Consider the following 19,370-nt stretch of genomic DNA (forward strand, 5'->3'; position numbering starts at 1 on the left):
GACTACATAGCCTAAAGACAGAAAGGGAAATCTAAACTGCCCCAGAGCAGACCCCAAAGCAAAAGGCAGCCCCCCACATATAATGACGGTGAAGCAAGAAGAAAGAACAAAACACAGACAGAAAGATAGACTGAGCAAAGATGGGGCACACGCTAGCTTAGATAGGAAAGGACAGGAAGGCTGCTGTCTGCAATCCGTGAAAAACCCTATGAAAATAAGAGCCAACAAACTGACAGTAAAAAAGGCCCTGAAGACGCTAGGCTTCAAAAAAGCTATGTCAGTACTCAGGAATATTCTGAAGACAGAGCAACAGGCAAAAGGAGATACAGCTCACCCCAGCAGGGAATGGCAGAATCCAGAAAAGCAAGGAAAACAAAACACTAATGCAAAAGGCAAAGCAGAAATCTTAGCTTTAGATGAGCAGGAATCAGACTGGTTTCCTAGAAGTCCACAGAGAAATCACCCGCAGGCCAGAAGGGCGTCGGCAGCCTTATATCCAGTCATTAACTCCACTCAGCCAGTCATCATCATCAGCCCCAGGTGTTTGACAATCGGGCTCACTACCTTTCTTCACCAGAAGAGGGAGTTCCTCGGGCCTCAGAAGTGAAGGGGAAAATGAACTCACAACAGGAGAGATGATGAAGGTCATACAACTTTTACATCTATACTCACCTGGTCAGGATTCCTAGTAAAGTCAGGATGCATAAAAAACAGCATCCTGAATTCACTGGACACCTGGGCAGGTGATTATTGTATTGGAGCGTATAAAGACAGAGTGCACTCGGTACAGGTATCAAAACAGGTTTTTTATTAACATACACACAAGAAAACAATTTTACACCATTTCAGCTTGACATGCCTCACATCCTACATCAGAGATAAAGTAGGCGGCAAATTGGTCCCTCATTTGGCCAACTTCAACTGATGACCTGAGAGGGTGCTGAGTGAAATCAGGCAATGGGTTGGAAGCTGGTTCATCTAGTTCAAAGTTAGGGCGGTCTTTAGCCATAACAAAATTGTGAAGAACCACACTCTTTCACCATCTCATCCAGTTTCCAGTTTAAGATTAACGGCTGTGCCGAGAATGCGCCATCTGGACACAAGAATCCCAAAGGCACACTCTACAGTTCTTCATGCCCTTGTGAGTCTGTAACTGAATATTTTTCTTGTGTGGTCCATGTCCATGCTGGAGTAGGGTTTCAGCAGGTTTTGGCACATTTGAAAGGCCTAATCCCCAACCATTACAAATGGCAGTGGCGGACCTTCGGTGTGGGGAAGAGGCCGTGGCAGGGGGAAATTAAAATGGTTGTCATAGAACCTATGGCCCATGTCCGAGTTTTTAAAAACCTGGGAGTCATTGCCACGGCCAAATGCACCAATGTCCACCGCAACAAAGACAGTCTGCATCCGCACTGGCCATGAGTACTGTAGAAAAGTACTTTTTATAGTTATAGTACTCCGATCCACTTCTTGCGGGTCTGGTTATCCTGATGTGTTTCCCATCAACTGCTCCAAAACAGTTGTGGAAATTGCAGACTGTCAAGAATTGTTCAGCGATTTCCATCCACGCGGTGGACAGGGGCATAAATTCTGGGGAAAGATTTTCCAGCTCACCGCTTCTGCATCTTGTTAGTGCCTGGAGCACGGACCCACTGTGTCAGGGTTTGAGGAATCCAAATGAAGTAGAATGTCCAGCTTAACAGCGTAGTGAAAAGCAAAGTTTTATTCACAACGGACACATTCCAGAGAGAGGATAAAACATCAGCATGACAGGTTAAAAGTAGTCAGATCGATGCGTTTCTGGAGACCAAGCTCCCTTAATCATGATGACCGACATTGAAAAACACAGCACCTTTATACCAAGATCTGACTTTGCTTTTCACTACGCTGTTGAGCTGGACATTCTACTTCATTTGCATAAATTCTGGACAGAGAACTTCCCACAAAGCCTGGCAGGTGTCCGCAACTATTCCCGACAAGGTGGAGATTCCAAGCTGGTATTGGAAGTGGAGTAATGATAGGGTCTCTCCAGTAGCCAGGAATCTGCAAAACAGAGGAAGAAAAAAAAAATAATATTTATGTCTAGGGTTTTCCAAAACACTGAAATGAAAATTTATTAGTACATGGCATAACAATAATTCTGCAGGCTTTTGTTTACTACATGGCAGAACAATAATTCTGCAGGCTTTGGATTAGTACATGGCAGAACAAAAACAATTATGCAGGCATTGGTTTTTAAATATTACATACAGTAATGTGACCAGGAGCAGTTCCTCAAGAGGAATCGCATGACGGAGCTGTGTGTCCTGTCTCCGGATGGCTCCTTGAACACGACCAAGCAAATCCATGAAGCTTTCTTGGGACATCCGGGTATAGTCAATAAATTTCGCAGGGTTTGTCTGGAGCTCGCTGTAGAGAGTGTGGTACGCTCCACTGCTCTCCCGGACTTCAATAATTGGATGTAGTCAAAAACTCCGCCGCTGCCGCATTCGCTGTCTCTCTCTCAGCCTTTCTTGCTGGCAAGCAAATGCAAAAGCCTGAGACAGCGCGATGTCCACATCCAAGTTGGAGCGAAAACTCCCAACGCAGATCCATGGTGACACAGGAAACAGCAGCAAAATCTGAAGAATTCAGCTGTAACAGGGTCTATATAAAGAATTCCCTTGACACATGCCCACTAGTGTCCCATTGGTGGAGTCTGTTTCAAGGATTTTCCTCCTGTGAAATGTGACACCTAGAGAACGCATGCGCATAAAAAACGCAAACGCATGCCAAAACGCAAGCAAACGCTGCGTCTTTTTGTCGTCATGCGTACGCTGATGCGTATAAAAAATGCTGCGTTTGCATGCGTTTTGGCATGCGTTTCTACTTGCGCACGATGCGCTGCGCACAAAGATGCAAATGTGAAACTAGCTTTAGCTTTGTTTTCAGGTGGACTTCACCTTCCATTGTTTGCAGTTGGAAATATTCATTGTCATTTATATAGCCAAGAATAGATCATCAATAACGAGTTCACGGAAAACCCCTTTAAATCCTATATCTTGGGGAATTACTCAGCCTTCTGGAGAACAGATCACAACACAATTTTCTATGAGGCTTGTGTGCATAACTACCATAAAGTCTTCCAATAACTAGTTGCTTTATTATGCAAAAGTGTTAAATAATATAAAAAAAGCACATAATGGGTATCATCAGATTTATAAAGACCTCGGCTGTAGAAATGTCACTTTAGTTAACCCGATGGCAAACGTTTAAAAATAGAAATTTTGCCTGTTTTTTTTTATGTTCATCTACCTACCAAAAACTGTAATAAAAAGTTAAAAAAATTAATATGGTGAAAAAAAACCCCCCAAGGTCAACACCCTAAAATTGCTGTTTTTTTTCCCAATGCCCTCATCCCCTCCCACCAAAAAATAATGTTTTAACACACCCTATGCTCCCTAAGGCCAGTTTTACATTTCGTTTGAGCTATATTTCCATGGATCCACTAAAATTCGGGATTCAGGCCAAACCAGGCCATTGACTTTAGACTAACGGCGACTGAACGCTCCTATTTCATTGTGACTGGCCGACCATCAAATCTGTACTAGATGTTCACTGATGTTCATTCTGCAGAAATCAGAGAGGAAAAAAAAGGATGGGGCATGTTAAATTTCAACACGTCCAATCCTGTGTTCTCAAGGTAGATAAGCAGCTGCCAGTTTGTCTACCAACGACTTGGTCCCCTCTCCCCATTTAGAACACATGCTTGCATGTGTATATGCCGGTCATGAGGAATTCAGCTCTAGAAAGTGTATAACTTCAGAATCACAGAAATTTATTGACATACTTTAAGGGTGAAAGTAGTTTCAGGGAAAAGCCCAAATGTCAGTCTTTGTTTTGCTCTTTGCACACATGGTAGCACCTTGTCATGTCTTGTAAGACTGGTTGGTCCGGGCTAAGTCCAGCGCCAGCAGATTACTGCACTGTTATCTGGCAATGTCTAACATTATAGAATGCCGTCAATCTGATGGTCTCTGCTACACGCAACCCCAATTTACAGCCAAAATACATGTATTTAAGAAAGTTTGCTACATATGCATGGTACGGTATATAGCTCTTCTTGCTGCGATTTTATCACAAGTTCACTGATATTACCTGCAGTGTCACTTTTCACTACTCTCCAAATAAAGGCACGCCATAACCAAAGCCACTTACATATCCACAGAATATGATATTATATGTTGAGGTCCAACCACTCTACGAATTGATGGAGTAAGTTCATGTTTGCCAATTTTTTCAGATTTGCGTCATGTTAGTGTCACTTGGAAATTTTTTTCCCATATCTACACCCAGTTAGTTATTTTCAGGAAGGCTGGGCTTGCCGAAAAAGATGATGGATTCAAAATTTCTGGACAAATTATCAACAATCTTAAGTACACAGACGATAGAACGTTGATAACAACAAGTGTAGATGGAATGAAGGATGTATTACAGAGAGTTGAACATGGGACTGATACTCAACACAAATATATTGGCTACTGCAGGTACGACCGGGACACATATGACACGGACGGCCACGAACTGGAAGTTGTAAAGGACCAACTTACTCGGATCGATGATCACTCAGCGACGACACAGGAAGTCAATAGGAGAATAGCTATGGGCAACAATGAAGTCTTCAAATCACGAAACATTTCAATGCTCAAAAATAGTTTGGTCTTTTCTGTGATATCATGCAGATGTGAAACCTGGGCGATAAAGAAACAAGACAGAAGAATCAACACCTTCGAAATGTGGTGTCAGAGAAAGATGTTATCAATACCATGGATAGCAAGAAGAATAAATAAATCAATTTTGGTGCAAATCAAGCCAGACATGTTACGCGAAGTGAATATCATCAAGCTACGACTTGCCTATGAAGAGAGAAATCACTGGAGAAGGACATCATGGTCAGAAGAATAGAAGGAACAAGGCGAAGAGGAAGACCAGCAACAAATGTGTCACGCACAGTGTAAGAATACAGGTGCCGGAAGAGGTCCAGTGACTGCGCACTGCAGTACTCTGCTCTGCCCTCAACAGGGCAGAGCAGTGCGCCTGCGCCGGAGCCGCGACGGGCAGGAATGAAGAGGACGTTATCACTGCAGATGGGAGGCGTCGGACCGGACCGCGACTCCCTCCGGACCCGGAATGCCCATGGGTGAGTATAATCTAACTCCTTTTTCTTCTCTTTCAGGTTACATCGGGGGCTTATCTACAGCATTACAGAATGCTATAGATAAGCCCCTTATGGCGGTGGCCGCAGCTGACAGGCAAAAAATAGGGTGACAGATTCTCTGTAAGAGGTCAGATGAGAAGCCTATTACCCTCCTTCCATGACCCATTCTTCTCTTTTCTGAATGTGCCAGGAACACAAGAAAAATTTGGGAATCACTGGTTTCTAGAGACTGTGGAAGAAATCAGGAGATTTGCTTACTCTTCTGCATGTATGGGTAAAATTTCTTACTTCGCAGATATAATTTTGCATTCATCACTAGGTTTATTCTTTCTTTGGTGGATGGTTACATGACTAAGAGCTGCACATTGATTGACTGAATTTTTATGCAGGTGCTAATTTAAATTTTTTAAAATAGTATCTTGGAGTTCATCATACTATGTAGTGATAAGGGGCGGTGAGTGTTATAACGAGACTGCTCCTATTCGTTCAGGGACTGTTCTTTCCAGTAACAGATGAAGGGATCCAGGCTCGTAGTCTCATTGGTTGCAGACAGTTTTCTATTGCATACTGTTACAATGCTCTGTGAGTCACGCAGGTAATATGTTTTTATCTATTTGCTTTCACGTGACAGCTGACATTTATTACACTGACTACTCCCGCAATCATCTAAGAACAGCCACACCTATTGTGTAAATTTGGAATTTGAGTGGTCTAAACCGGCAGCAGTGTACTGTGGCTGGAAATGGGGATATTGTGGCCGTATTAATTTCAAATCATTATTTGGTGAATTCCTGTAAAAGAATCAAAGATTCTGAAATTACTGTACAAAGTGGCACCAAAGTGTGGCCATTATGTGACCCTATCATCCTATGGTGCGGACACTACTACTGGTCTCATTCCAAGCAGTGGGATTATACTCCGGGGTTAGGATCCAAGTTTTTACATGCTCCTGCCCAGAGCAATGTTTACATTAAGGCCGGGGTCACACTTGGGAGAAACTCGCATGAGTTTTATGTCTCAGTACCCGGCACTGTCGCAGGCACTCGGGACCGGAATGAGCGGCTGCATGTATCTCTATGCAGCTGAGCGCATCAGTCCAAGTGCCGGCGGCAGTACCGGATAATGAGACGCGAGACTCGTGTGAGTTTCTCGCAAGTGTGACCCCGGCCGTAGGGTCATCCTCAGCGCCCCTTGCAAATGTCACATTCTTAACACCCCCTCAAAGGTCATCCTGAGCATCCCCTAAGTGTCAACTATAGTATCCCCTGCTTACCAATGCCTCTCTAATAGTCATCCACAGTATCCCTCATTGTCATCCACAGTGCCCCCACAACTGTCATCCACAATACCCTCTAATTTTCATCTACCTCTAATTGTCACCTACAGTGCCTCCCCTAGTTGTTAGCCACAGTGTCCCCCTAATTGTCATCCACAGTGCCTCCACTAATTGTCATCCACAGTACCCCCAATTGTCTTTCAGTGTTCCCCCTAATTGTCTTTCAATATCCCCCCTAATTTTCATTCACAATGCCCTCCTAATTTTCATTCACAATGCCCCCTCAAATTGTCAGCCACAGTACCCCCTGTTATCCACAATGCCCAATCTAATTGTCAGCCACAGTGCCTCCCCTAATTGTCATTCACAGTGCCCCCTCCAATTTTCATCCATGGTGCCTCCCCTAATTGTCACCCACAGTATCCCCTCTAATTGTCATCCACAGTGCTCCCTCTAATTGTCAGCCACAGTGCCTCCCCTAATTGTCATTCACAATGCCCCCTCCAGTTGTCATTCTCAGTGTCTCCCATAATTGTCATCCACAGTGCCACCTCTAATTGTCATCCGCAGTGCCCCCTCTAATTGTCATCCACAGTGCCCCCTCTAATTGTTATCCACAGTGCCCCCTCTAATTGTCATCCACAGTGCCCCCTCCAGTTGTCATTCTCAGTGTCTCCCATAATTGTCATCCACAGTGCCCCCTCTAATTGTCATCCACAGTGCCACCTCTAATTGTCATCCATAGTGCCCCCTTCTAATTGTCATTTACAGTGCCCCCTCCAATTTTCATTCATTGTGCCTCCTCTAATTGTCTCCCACAGTGCCCCCTCCAGTTTTCATATTCAGTGTTTCTCCCATAATTGTCATCCATAGTGCCCCCTCTAATTTTCATCCACAGTGCCCCCTCTAATTGTCATCCACAGTATCCCCTCTAATTGTCATCCACAGTGCCTCCCCTAATTGTCATCCACAGTGCCCCCTCTAATTGTCATCCACAGTGCCACCTCTAATTGTCATCCACAGTATCCCCTCTAATTGTCATCCACAGTGCCCCATCTAATTGTCATCCACAGTGCCCCATCTAATTGTCATCCACAGTGCCCCATCTAATTGTCATCCACAGTATCCCCTGTTATGAATGGGTCACCGAGGAGAAAAAAAAGCAACACACGCTAAGTCTCAGAAAACCAGAGAGGTTGGTAACTATGCAGATTGCAGATCCCTGATCTTAACACACAACTAGCAGCAGTCGTGGAGCATGCCTACGATGGTCCTGGACGCCTCGTCACAACCGGAGAGCTAAATAAGCCTAAAGTAAGAAAAGAGGAAAACTAACTCCCCCAGAGTACACCCCAAAGGAAAGACAGCCCCCCACATGTATTGACGGTGAAGCAAGATGAAAACACAAACAAAGGCAGAAAAATAGGCTGAGCAAACAATGGGGCCAAACTAACTTGAAAGGACAGGAAAGTGTTGTGAGTTCATTTTCCCCTTCACCATTGAGGTCTGATGAACTCCCTCTTCTGGTGAAGGAAGGTAGTGAGGCTGATTACAAAGCACCTGAGCAGAATGATGATGACTGGGTGACTGGAATTGCTGACTGGATATAAGGCAGCCGACGCCCTTCTGCCTTGCGGGTGATTACTCTGAGGGATTCTTGGAGACCAGTCTGATTCCTGCTCCTCAAAAGCTAAGTTTTCTGCTTTACTTTTTGCATTTGTGTTTTGGTTTTGTTTTGCCTTGTTTTTCTGGATTTCTGCCTTTCCCTGCTGGGTGAGCTGAATTCCTTTTTGCTCTGTCTTCAGAAAATACCTGAGTACTGATATAGTCTTTTTGAAGCCTAGCGTCTTCAGGGCTTTTTTCCCTATTAGTCTGCTGGCTCTTGTTTTTGAGAGGGTTTTGGCGGATTGCAGACAGCAGCTTTTCTATTCTGTCCTATTTAGTTAGCTTGGGCCCCATCATTTGCTCAGCCCATCTTTCTATCTGTGTGAGTGTTTTTTCATCTTGCTTCACCGTCATTATATGTTGGAGGCTGCCTATTGCTTTGGGGTCTGCTCTGGGGCAGTTTAGATTTCCCTTTCTGTCTTTAGGCTATGTAGTTCTCCGGCAGTGATCGAGGGGTCTAGGGCGCCGTAGGAACCCCCCACGGCTACTGCTAGTTGTTGTTGTTAGGTTCAGGGGTCTGCAATCCGATAGCTGCCAACTTCTCTGGTTTTCTGGACTTAGCTAGTATTTCTGTTTTTGCCTCCTACGGTGACTCATTCATAACAGGAAAGGAAAGATACTGTCTGCAATCTGCCAAAAAACCCTACCCAAAATAATGTCCAACACTTCTGATAACAAAAATAACCCTGAAGTCACTAGACTTCTCCCACTATATCAGCACTCTGAAATATTCTGAGACAGAGCAAAAAAGAGGTCAATCTAATAAAGGACAAAAAGGCAAATACAGATAAATAAGAGTGGAAGTTCAGCACAGCCCAGCCGGGCTGGCTGACCACAAAAAAACTGAGTTGACCAACAAGAGCAAGTGTGAACATTATCAAAAACAAACTTAACTTGAGAAGACTGGAGCAGAGCTGAAGTCCAGGACCTGAGAAGCAGACTGAATCACCAGCAACTGGATAGGGCGTCGGCTGTCTTATATCCAGTCTGATACTCCAGAGATCCAATCATTATCCTCCTTGTCAGGTGGCAGACCATTACCAATTAAACCAACCTCACTACCTCCTGTCACCACCAGAGGGAGAACGGAAGGAGAACTCCCAGCTGGTGGAGCAGAAAATGAGCTCATAACAGTACCCCCGCCTTGAGGAGGGGTCACCGAACCCTCATCCACGCCACCAGGCCGATCAGGATGGGCCCGGTGAAAAGCACGAACCAATTTATTGGCATTAATATCCGAGGCAGAGACCCAAGAATTATCCTCCTGGCCATAACCCTTCCATTTAACCAAATACTGGAGTCTCCGTCTGACCAAACGAGAATCCAATATTTTCTCTACCTCATATTCCACATTGCCTTTAACCAAAACAGGGTCAGGAGGTGCCGCCACAGGAACTACTGTCTCAACAAACCTCTTCAACAGTGATTTGTGAAATACGTTATGGATTTTGAACGTAACTGGAAGAGCCAATCGAAAAGAAACAGGATTAAGAATCTCCAAAATCTTATAAGGTCCAATAAATCTTGGCTTACATTTTGGAGATGCGATTTTCATAGGAATATTCTTAGATGACAACCAAACCATATCACCCACTTTAAACCGGGGACCAATGGTCCTATGCCGGTTGGAAAAACGCTGGGCCTTTTCCTGAGAGAGTGACAACTTATCCACCACTTGGGCCCATATCTGCTGCATTCTCACAACCACAGTGTCCACACCTGGGCAGGACAAAGATTCCACTTGTCCTGAAGAAAATCAAGGATGAAACCCAAAATTACAGAAAAAGGGTGACATCAAAGTGGCAGAACTAGCTCTATTGTTCAGCGCAAATTCGGCCAAGGGCAAAAATGAGACCCAGTCATCTTGATCAGCAGATATAAAACATCTTAAATAAGACTCCAGGGTCTGGTTTGTTCTCTCAGTCTGCCCATTGGTCTGGGGATGAAACGCGGAGGAGAAGAATAACTGAATTCCCAGATTGGAACAAAAGGCTTTCCAAAATCTGGAAACTGGACCCCTCTATCGGACACAATGTTCTCAGGAATCCCGTGTAACCGAACCACCTGTTGTAAAAACAAGGGTACCAACTCAGCGGAAGATGGCAACTTTGGGAGTGGTACAAGAAGGACCATCTTCGAAAATTTATCACAAATCACCCAGATAACAGTCATTCTCTGAGAGACAGGAAGATCAGAAATAAAATCCATTGAGATATGGGTCCATGGCCTCTTGGGCACCGGGAGGGGCATCAGAACCCACTAGAACGAGAACAGGGTTTAGACCGAGAACAAGTCCCACAGGACTGTACAAAATTCCTGACATCACGAGTGTCACGGGGCTGGATACGAGGGCAAGAGTGGACCCACTGGACAGTGACGCCGAACTCTCCCTGGGCGAGCCCACCAGGTGGACCGACCCCTATACAGGGACCGTTTGGGAGCAGGCTCAGGAAGCTCAAACGTCACGGCGGCCAGGACCAGGGGTCGGCTCAAGAGGGTGAGCAGCAGAGAGGAGGATGAGAGATCCGGGGTAACCAGGGTCCAGGGAATGGAGGTTGTTGCGGAAGGGTGAAGGAGAGCAGCGGGAACCAGACGGAAGCAGGGCACAGGGAGCTGTAAAAGGAAGACACAGAGTTAGCACGGAGACATGGGCTGAAGCAGCTACGGGAGCCGGGAGAGCGAGCGAGAGCTGGGGACCAGCAAGGGCAAGCAGGGCCTTAGCGCAGCGAGGAGAACTCGATAGTCATGCGCCTCCCCTAAGGGAGGGCGGCCTGAAATACCTGATGGTATCCCCCGATTGGCCAGGTGGAGGGTCCGGATCAGGTCAGGCAGCGGGCATCCATACGGCAGGGACGCGCGGTCAGGCCCCCCGGCGCGTGCGCAGAGGCACAGTGCGCATGGCCGAGGGCAGAGGGGGAGCGCGCCGGGAGACCGCCCGCCGGAACGGAGGACGACTGGAGGTGCGCGCAGGGAGCGAGATGCAGGAGGAACCCGGACCGGAGGCCGAAGCAGCGGCGGTGAGTATGGGGACGGCAGGGACAGCGGGACCCGTTGTGGCAGCGCTAACAGTACCTCCTCCCTTACACCCCCCTCTACTGTGTCTGGAAAGGAGCCTCTTAACAATACGTGGAGCATTGATGTTCTCGGATGGTTCCCAAGACACCTCCTCGGGACCGAAACCCTCCCAGTCGATGAGAAAAAATGTTTTACCTCTTACCCTTCTCGAGGCCAAAATATCTCTCACCTCATAAACATCATCAGAGTTGACTGGTGGAGGAGAAGAGTTTGGAGCTGGGTGGAAACGATTCAGGACAACTGGCTTAAGGAGAGAGACGTGGAAGGTGTTGGGAACTCGGAGCGAGGCGGGCAACTCCAGCCGGTAGGACACATTGTTGATGCGTCTAAGAATCTTGAAAGGCCCAATGTAGCGGGGTCCAAGCTTGTAAGACAGGAGCTTTAGCCTAATATACTTGGCCGACAGCCAAGCTTGTTGTCCCGGGAGGTAAGTCGGGGAGTCCAAGCGCCTCTTGTCAGCATGTCTCTTCATGCGCTCCCCGGACTTCTTGAGAGCTTCTTTAGTCTCGGACCAGACCTTGGAGAATTCAATGGCCAGGGAATCCGCTGCAGGCACACCGGAAGCAGTGGATATCGGCAGTGGAATACCGGGATGCATCCCAAACACTACAAAAAATGGAGACTTAGCTGAGGACTCGCTGGAATGATTATTGTAGGAAAATTCTGCCCAGGGGAGGAGATGGACCCAGTTATCCTGGTGCGCATTCGAGAACAGGCATAAATATGAGGCTAGCACCTGACTGACACATTCCAATTGCCCGTTGGACTGAGGGTGGTAGGCGGAAGAAAAGTCCAATCTGACCTCCAGAAGCTTGCATAAGGCTCTCCAAAATCGAGAAGTGAATTGTACACCACGATCCGAGACAATATGCTGCGGGAAGCCGTGAAGGCGGAAGATATGCTGGATAAAAATCTTCGCCAACTCTGGAGCAGAGGGCAGCGCTGGAAGAGGGACAAAATGGGCCATCTTAGAGAAGCGATCGACTGCCACCAGGATAGTCGTACATCCGGAAGAGTTAGGCAAATCGGTGACGAAATCCAATGCTATATGTTGCCACGGAACCGAGGGGATCGGCAAAGGAAGCAGAAGAACGGAGGGTGGCCGTCTAGGAACTTTGACCTTGGCACACGAGGAACAAGACGCCGTGAAGTCAATTACATCCTGACGAAGTGAAGGCCACCAATAAAAACGAGCAATGAAGTCCAGTGTCTTCTTGACTCCGACATGCCCGGAAAGTTTAGAGGAATGTCCCCAATGCAGCACCTCTCTTCTGTCCCCCTCAGAAACGTAGGTCTTGCCTGGAGGAGGAGTGATTAGACTCACAGGAGCCACCGTGATGATCTTGGCCGGATCGATGATGTGAGTCGGTTCCTCTACCCAATCAGGAGACTGCAGAGAACGGGACAATGCATCAGCCTTGACGTTTTTAGGTCCGGGATGAAAACGCAGCTCAAAATCGAACCGGCCAAAAAAGAGAGACCATCGGGCTTGTCGGGGATTCAGTCTGTGGGCTGACTGGAGGTATGACAAATTCTTGTGATCGGTAAAGATGGTAAACGGGTGGACCGCTCCCTCAAGAAGATAGCGCCACTCCTCCATGGCCAATTTTATGGCTAACAACTCGCGGTCCCTGATGGAGTAAATACACTCGGCAGGGGAGAAGGCCTTTGAGAAAAGCCCACAGGAAACCAGTCGTCCGGAGGAAGATCGCTGAGAGAGAACTGCACCCGCTCCTGTGGATGAGGCATCGACCTCCAAAATGAATGGCTTGTTGGCCTCGGGTCAGTGGAGAAAAGGGGCTGTTGCGAAGGCTTGTTTTAACCTGGAAAAGGCCTCTTCAGCCTCGGAAGGCCAGGACGAGGAGTTGGTGCCCTTGCGAGTAAGACTGGAAATGGGTTTGATGAGAGAAGAAAAGTGTGGCACAAACTGACGATAATAATTGGCGAAGCCGAGAAATCGTTGAATCGCCTTGATCCCTACCGGACGAGGCCATTGAAGAATTGCCGACAATTTCTCAGGACCCATCTCCAGCCCAGAATCCGAAACAATGTAGCCTAAGAAGGGCAACGATGACTGCTCAAAGAGGCACTTCTCAAGCTTCGCGTAGAGGTGATTCTCCCGCAGGCGCTGCAGTACCAGACGAACACTCCTCCTGTGGGATGCCAGATCCGGGGAAAAAATAAGGATGTCATCTAGGTACACGACCACGCAGGAGTACAGAAGATCTCGGAAGATGTCATTAACGAACTCCTGAAACACCGCGGGAGCATTGCAGAGACCGAAGGGCATAACAAGATATTCATAATGCCCGTCCCGGGTGTTAAAGGCCGTTTTCCATTCGTCGCCGGAGCGGATGCGGACGAGGTTGTAGGCTCCGCGTAGATCCAACTTCGAGAAGATGGGGCTCCACGTAAGCGGTCAAAGAGTTCCGGAATGAGAGGCAAGGGGTATTTATTCTTTATCGTGATATCGTTTAATCCTCGGAAATCGATGCACGGACGGAGTGAACCGTCCTTCTTTTTCACAAAGAAGAACCCGGCACCGGCAGGAGAAGAAGACTTCCGTATGAACCCTCTGGCAAGGTTATCACGAATGTACTCGGACATGGCAGTAGTCTCAGCTGGAGAGAGAGGATAAATTCGACCCCTGGGCGGAGTAGTCCCGGGCCGTAGATCAATAGGACAATCATACGGGCGATGCGGGGGCAGTGTCTCTGCCTCTTTCTTATCGAAGACGTCCGAAAACATCCAGTATGCGGCAGGCAAGCCTGCAGGACCCGAGGAAACTGGATGAGGAGTGACAGGAAGAACGGAAGCTAGGCACCTCTCTTGGCAAGGGTGCCCCCAGTGGAGAACTTCACCGGAACGCCAATCCAATACGGGTTCATGTGTCCTAAGCCAGGGGAGGCCAAGTAGCAGAGCGTGGGACAGGTTGGGTAGGACATAGAATGAGATCAGCTCCTGGTGCAATGCCCCGATGCGCAGACGCACCTCTTCCGTAACCAGAGACACCGACACTTGTAAAGGTCTCCCATCAACCGAAGCGATAACCCGTGGAGTCCTCAGAGTAATAACGGGAATCTGGTACTTCTTCACCTCCTTCAACTGGATGAAGTTCCCCGCCGCACCCGAGTCCACATAGGCCACCTACGAACCACGTCTCCGACCAAAAACCAGCTGCACAGAAAGAGTAAGAGGATGAGAGGAGTGAGACACACCTAGGATGGCCTCTCCTACCTGGCCTAGGTGGAGGAGTTTCCCGGCCTCTCAGGACAAGAACGCAGGAAGTGAGACGCGCTGCCGCAATACAAACATAAGCCATCCGTCAATCTCTCCCTCCGGCGCTGTTCCGCTAACTTGACCCGATCTACTTGCATCGGCTCTGGCGCCGGACTGGAGGACGACCCAAGGGAACGTGGACTGGATGGCCTGTGGAGAGAAGCAGAAGGTCTAAGCGGTCTCCTCTCCCTAGCGGCCTCGCGGGCGCGTTCCTGAAACCGGAGATCAATCCGTGTAGCCAAGGAAATGAGATCCTCTAAGGTAGCCGAGGTATCTCGTCCTGCCAGTTCGTCCTTAATCTTGCCCGCGAGACCACGCCAGAAGGCCCCGACCAAAGCCTCATTATTCCACCCCAACTCAGAGGCCAAGGTGCGGAACCGGATGGCGTATTGTCCGACCGTAAGAGAACCCTGAGTGAGGCAGAAAAGGGACTCTGTAGCGGAAGCCAACCGACCGGGCTCATCAAAAACTTTACGAAAAGTGTCCGTGAAGGTCTGGAGACTAGAGACTATGGGGTCGTCCCGCTCCCACAGGGGATTCACCCATGTGAAGGCCTCTCCCTCCAAATGGGACACAATGAAGGCCACCTTAGCCCGGTCAGTGGGATACTGCTGAGGCAGGAGTTCAAAATGCAACCTGCACTGATTCAAAAAACCCCTGCACAGCTTAGGGTCGCCGCCATACCGCGGCGGTTTCCCAAGCCTAGGGGACGGGACAGGATCTGAGCTGCGAGACGGCTCTCGTGCGGCTGCAGACTGAAGGGAGAGCAGCCGATCGTCGACCGAAGCCATATAGGACAGAATATGGGCCTGGGTATCTCGCTGTTGACCCAGCTCCTGCTGGAGACTGGCCAATTGGGAAGCGTTGCTGGGGCATCAGAACCCACTAGAACGTGAACAGGGTTTAGACCGAGAACAAGTCCCACAGGACTGTACAAAATTCCTGACATCACGAGTGTCACGGGGCTGGATACGAGGGCAAGAGTGGACCCACTGGACCGTGACGCCAAACTCTCCCTGGGCGAGCGCACCAGGTGGACCGACCCCTATACAGGGACCGTTTGGGAGCAGGCTCAGGAAGCTCAAACGTCACGGCGGCCAGGGCCAGGGGTCGGCTCAAGAGGATGAGCAGCAGAGAGGAGGATGGGAGATCCGGGGTAACCAGGGTCCAGGGAATGGAGGTTGTTGCGGAAGGGTGAAGGAGAGCAGCGGGAACCAGACGGAAGCAGGGCACAGGGAGCTGTAAAAGGAAGACACAGAGTTAGCAGGGAGACATGGGCTGAAGCAGCTACGGGAGCCGGGAGAGCGAGCGAGAGCTGGGGACCAGCAAGGGCAAGCAGGGCCTGAGCGCAGCGAGGAGAACTCGATAGTCAGGCGCCTCCCCTAAGGGAGGGCGGCTTGAAATACCTGATGGTATCCCCCGATTGGCCAGGCGGAGGGTCCGGATCAGGTCAGGCAGCGGGCGTCCATACGGCAGGGACGCGCGGTCAGGCCCCCCGGCGCGTGCGCAGAGGCACAGTGCGCGCAGCCGAGGGCAGAGGGGGAGCACGCCGGGAGACCGCCTGCCGGAACGGAGGACGACTGGAGGTGCGCGCAGGGAGCGAGATGCAGGAGGAACCCGGACCGGAGGCTGAAGCAGCGGCGGTGAGTATGGGGACGGCAGGGACAGCGGGACCCGTTGTGGCAGCGCTAACAACGAGATAAGGCAGGCCACCAAAACGACCGACTCACCAAATCCCTAGTACCAAAAATACCTGGATGACCAGCCAATGCGGAGCAATGGACTTCAGACATCACTCTCTTTCGCCACTGGTCAGGAACATACAATCTTCCCATAGGGCAACGCTCAGGTTTATCCTCCTGAAATTCCTCCAGGGCGCGTCTCAAATTGGGCGAAATGGCAGAAAGAACTACCCCCTCACCTAGGATAGTAGTAGGCTCAGTCACATTAAGAGAATCAGCAAAGAAACTCCAAGAAAGGGCGTCTGCCTTAAGATTCTCAGTGCCCGGAAGAAAAGAGACCACAAAATTAAAACGTGTGAAAAACAAGGCCCATCTAGCCTGTCTAGGATTCAAGCGTTTAGCCGACTCCAGATAAATCAGATTCTTGTGATCGGTGAGGACCACAAATTGATGTCTAGCTCCCTCCAACCAATGTCTCCACTCCTCAAATGCCCATTTCATGGCCAACAATTCCCGATTCTCCACGTCATAGTTGCGTTCAGATAGGGAGAACTTTCGAGAAAAGAAGGCACAGGGATTCATCTTAGAAGTCACAGGGTCTTTTTGGGACAAAACAGCTCCTGCACCAATCTCAGAAGCGTCTACCTCCACTTGAAATGGAAGTGAGACATCAGGTTGCCGTAAAACTGGAGCTGAAGTAAATCTCTGCTTAAGCTCCTGAAATGCTGAGACAGCCTCAGGAAACCAATTCAGCACATGAGCTCCCTTCTTGGTCAGATCAGTCAGTGGTTTGACAATACCAGAAAAATTACATATAAATTTACGATAGAAATTAGCAAAACCCAAAAACTTCTGGAGAGCCTTCAAAGAAGTAGGCTGAACCCAATCATAAATGGCCTGTACCTTGGCCGGGTCCATTTCAATAGTCGATGGAGACAAGATAAATCCCAAAAATGAAATCCTCTGTACACCAAAGAGGCATTTCGATCCCTTAACAAACAGGGAATTCTCCCTCAAAATCCGGAACACAGTCCGGACATGTTCCACATGGGAATCCCAATCACTAGAAAAGATCAAAATATCATCCAGATAGATGATCAAAAACTTATCTACAAAGTCTCAAAAAATATCATTCATAAAGGACTGGAAGACAGAAGGGGCATTAGTGAGCCCAAAAGGCATCACCAGGTACTCAAAATGTCCCTCCGGAGTATTAAACGCCGTCTTCCATTCATCCCCGTGCTTGATGCGAATAAGATTATACGCCCCCCTGAGGTCAAGCTTAGTAAACCAGCAGGCACTCTTAACTCTGGAGAATAAATCAGACATCAGAGGTAACGGGTACTGATATTTAACCGTCATCTTGTTAAGGGAACGATAATCAATACACGGTCTTAATGAACCATCTTTCTTGGCCACAAAAAAAAAAACAGCGCCTAAAGGTGACGAGGATGGTCTAATATGACCCTTCTCCAACAACTCCTTAATATAGGATCGCATAGCATCATGTTCGGGTACAGATAAGTTGAAAAGCCAACCCTTGGGAAATTTGCACCCAGGCATCAACTCAATTGCACAGTCATAACTCCTATGAGGAGGCAAAGATGCAGACTTACTCTCACTAAATACATCAGAGAAATCAGCCAGATAATCAGGAATATCATGAGACTGAGGAGAGGTGGAGAAAACAGGAGCGTCCCTAAGAAGACACTGACAACCCCAACTCACCACAGACACAGATTTTCAATCCAAAACTGGGTTATGAGTTTGCAACCAAGGGAAACCCAGAACAATAGTATCATGCAAATTATGCAGCACCAAAAATTTACAATTTTCTTGGTGGTCTGGGGCAACTCGCATTATCACCTGGGTCCAAAACTGAGGTTTATTCTCTGCCAAAGGAGTGGCATCAATATCCCTCAAAGGAATAGGCGTCTGCAGAGGCGTCTTGGAAAAACCACAACGTTTGGCAAAGTCCAAATCCATCAGATTCAGAGCTGCTCCTGAATCCACAAAAGCCTTAGTGGAAAACGTGGACAAGGAGCAGATCAAAGTAATTGCCAAAAGGAACTTAGGTTGTACACTGCCCACAGCAAGTGTGTGCAAAATGTTTCTCTCGTTTAGGGCAGACAGAAATAGTATGAGAGGCGCCTCCACAGAAAAAACACAGCTTATTACACCTCCTAAACTCCCGACGTTGCGCCCTAGACAATACCCCATCACATTGCATAGGTTCAGACATTTGTTCAGAAGGTGGCAGCCCCTCCCGTGTAGTTTTACGTTCACGTAAACGCCGATCAACTTGAATGGCTAATGACATAGAGCCATCCAGACCAGAGGGAACAGGAAATCCCACCATAACATCTTTTACAGTCTTTGATAAACCTTTCCGAAAGAGAGCTGCCAGTGCACTATCATTCCATGTAGTAAGGACCGCCCACTTTCGGAATCTTTGACAGTATATCTCTGCAGGATCCTGACCCTGGTTTAATGCCAACAGGGTTCTCTCAGCTTGATCAACGGCATTAGGTTCATCATACAACAACCCCAAGGCAGGAAAAAATGCATCCACATTAGTCAGAATAGGATTTTCAGGTGTCAGAGAAAAAGCCCAATCCTGGGGATCACCGCGCAGCAAGGAGATGACAATTTTACCCTGCTGTGCAGAGCTCCCCGATGAGTTAGGCTTCAAGGCAAGAAATAATTTACAATTATTCTTAAAATTCAGAAATTTAGACCGATCCCCAGAAAACACATCAGGAGTAGGGATCTTGGGTTCAGCAACATGTGACTGAATGAGGTAGGTAGAAATTCCCTGTACTTCAGCAGCAAGCTGCTCCACACGACCAGACAGTTGCTTAATCTCCATTAGGAAAAAAAAAAATCCTCCTACGGCCCCACAGGAAAAAGTATATATAAAAAAAATTCTGACACTTTTTTTTTTTTTTAAACAATTTTTTCCTGCTCTTGAGTACCCTAGAATCTGCGGTATGGCTGGTGATTCTGTTATGAATGGGTCACCGAGGAGAAAAAAAAGCAACACACGCTAAGTCTCAGAAAACCAGAGAGGTTGGTAACTATGCAGATTGCAGATCCCTGATCTTAACACACAACTAGCAGCAGTCGTGGAGCGTGCCTACGATGGTCCTGGACGCCTCGTCACAACCGGAGAGCTAAATAAGCCTAAAGTAAGAAA

The 19,370-nt window shown here is 48.0% G+C and overlaps 1 long non-coding RNA gene across 5 annotated transcripts in view; it reads right to left on the reverse strand.

Annotated features, from left to right (window-relative positions):
* Positions 1-19,370, reverse strand: part of LOC141083607 (uncharacterized) — a 255,010-nt gene that overhangs the window by 232,045 nt on the left and 3,595 nt on the right. For 4 of the 5 annotated variants that reach the window (XR_012230768.1, XR_012230767.1, XR_012230765.1 and 1 more), the window contains exon 2: positions 4,590-4,730. This is a non-coding gene — a long non-coding RNA (uncharacterized lncRNA). Of the gene's footprint in view, positions 1-785; positions 2,044-4,589; positions 4,731-19,370 lie in introns of those variants that run through there. The other variant, XR_012230766.1, reaches the window with a different exon arrangement.

The sequence above is a fragment of the Dendrobates tinctorius genome, unplaced genomic scaffold (assembly GCF_039654945.1).
Source record: "Dendrobates tinctorius isolate UK_male_01 unplaced genomic scaffold, ASM3965494v1 ptg000020l, whole genome shotgun sequence".
In the NCBI taxonomy this organism is placed as follows: Eukaryota; Metazoa; Chordata; class Amphibia; order Anura; family Dendrobatidae; genus Dendrobates; species Dendrobates tinctorius.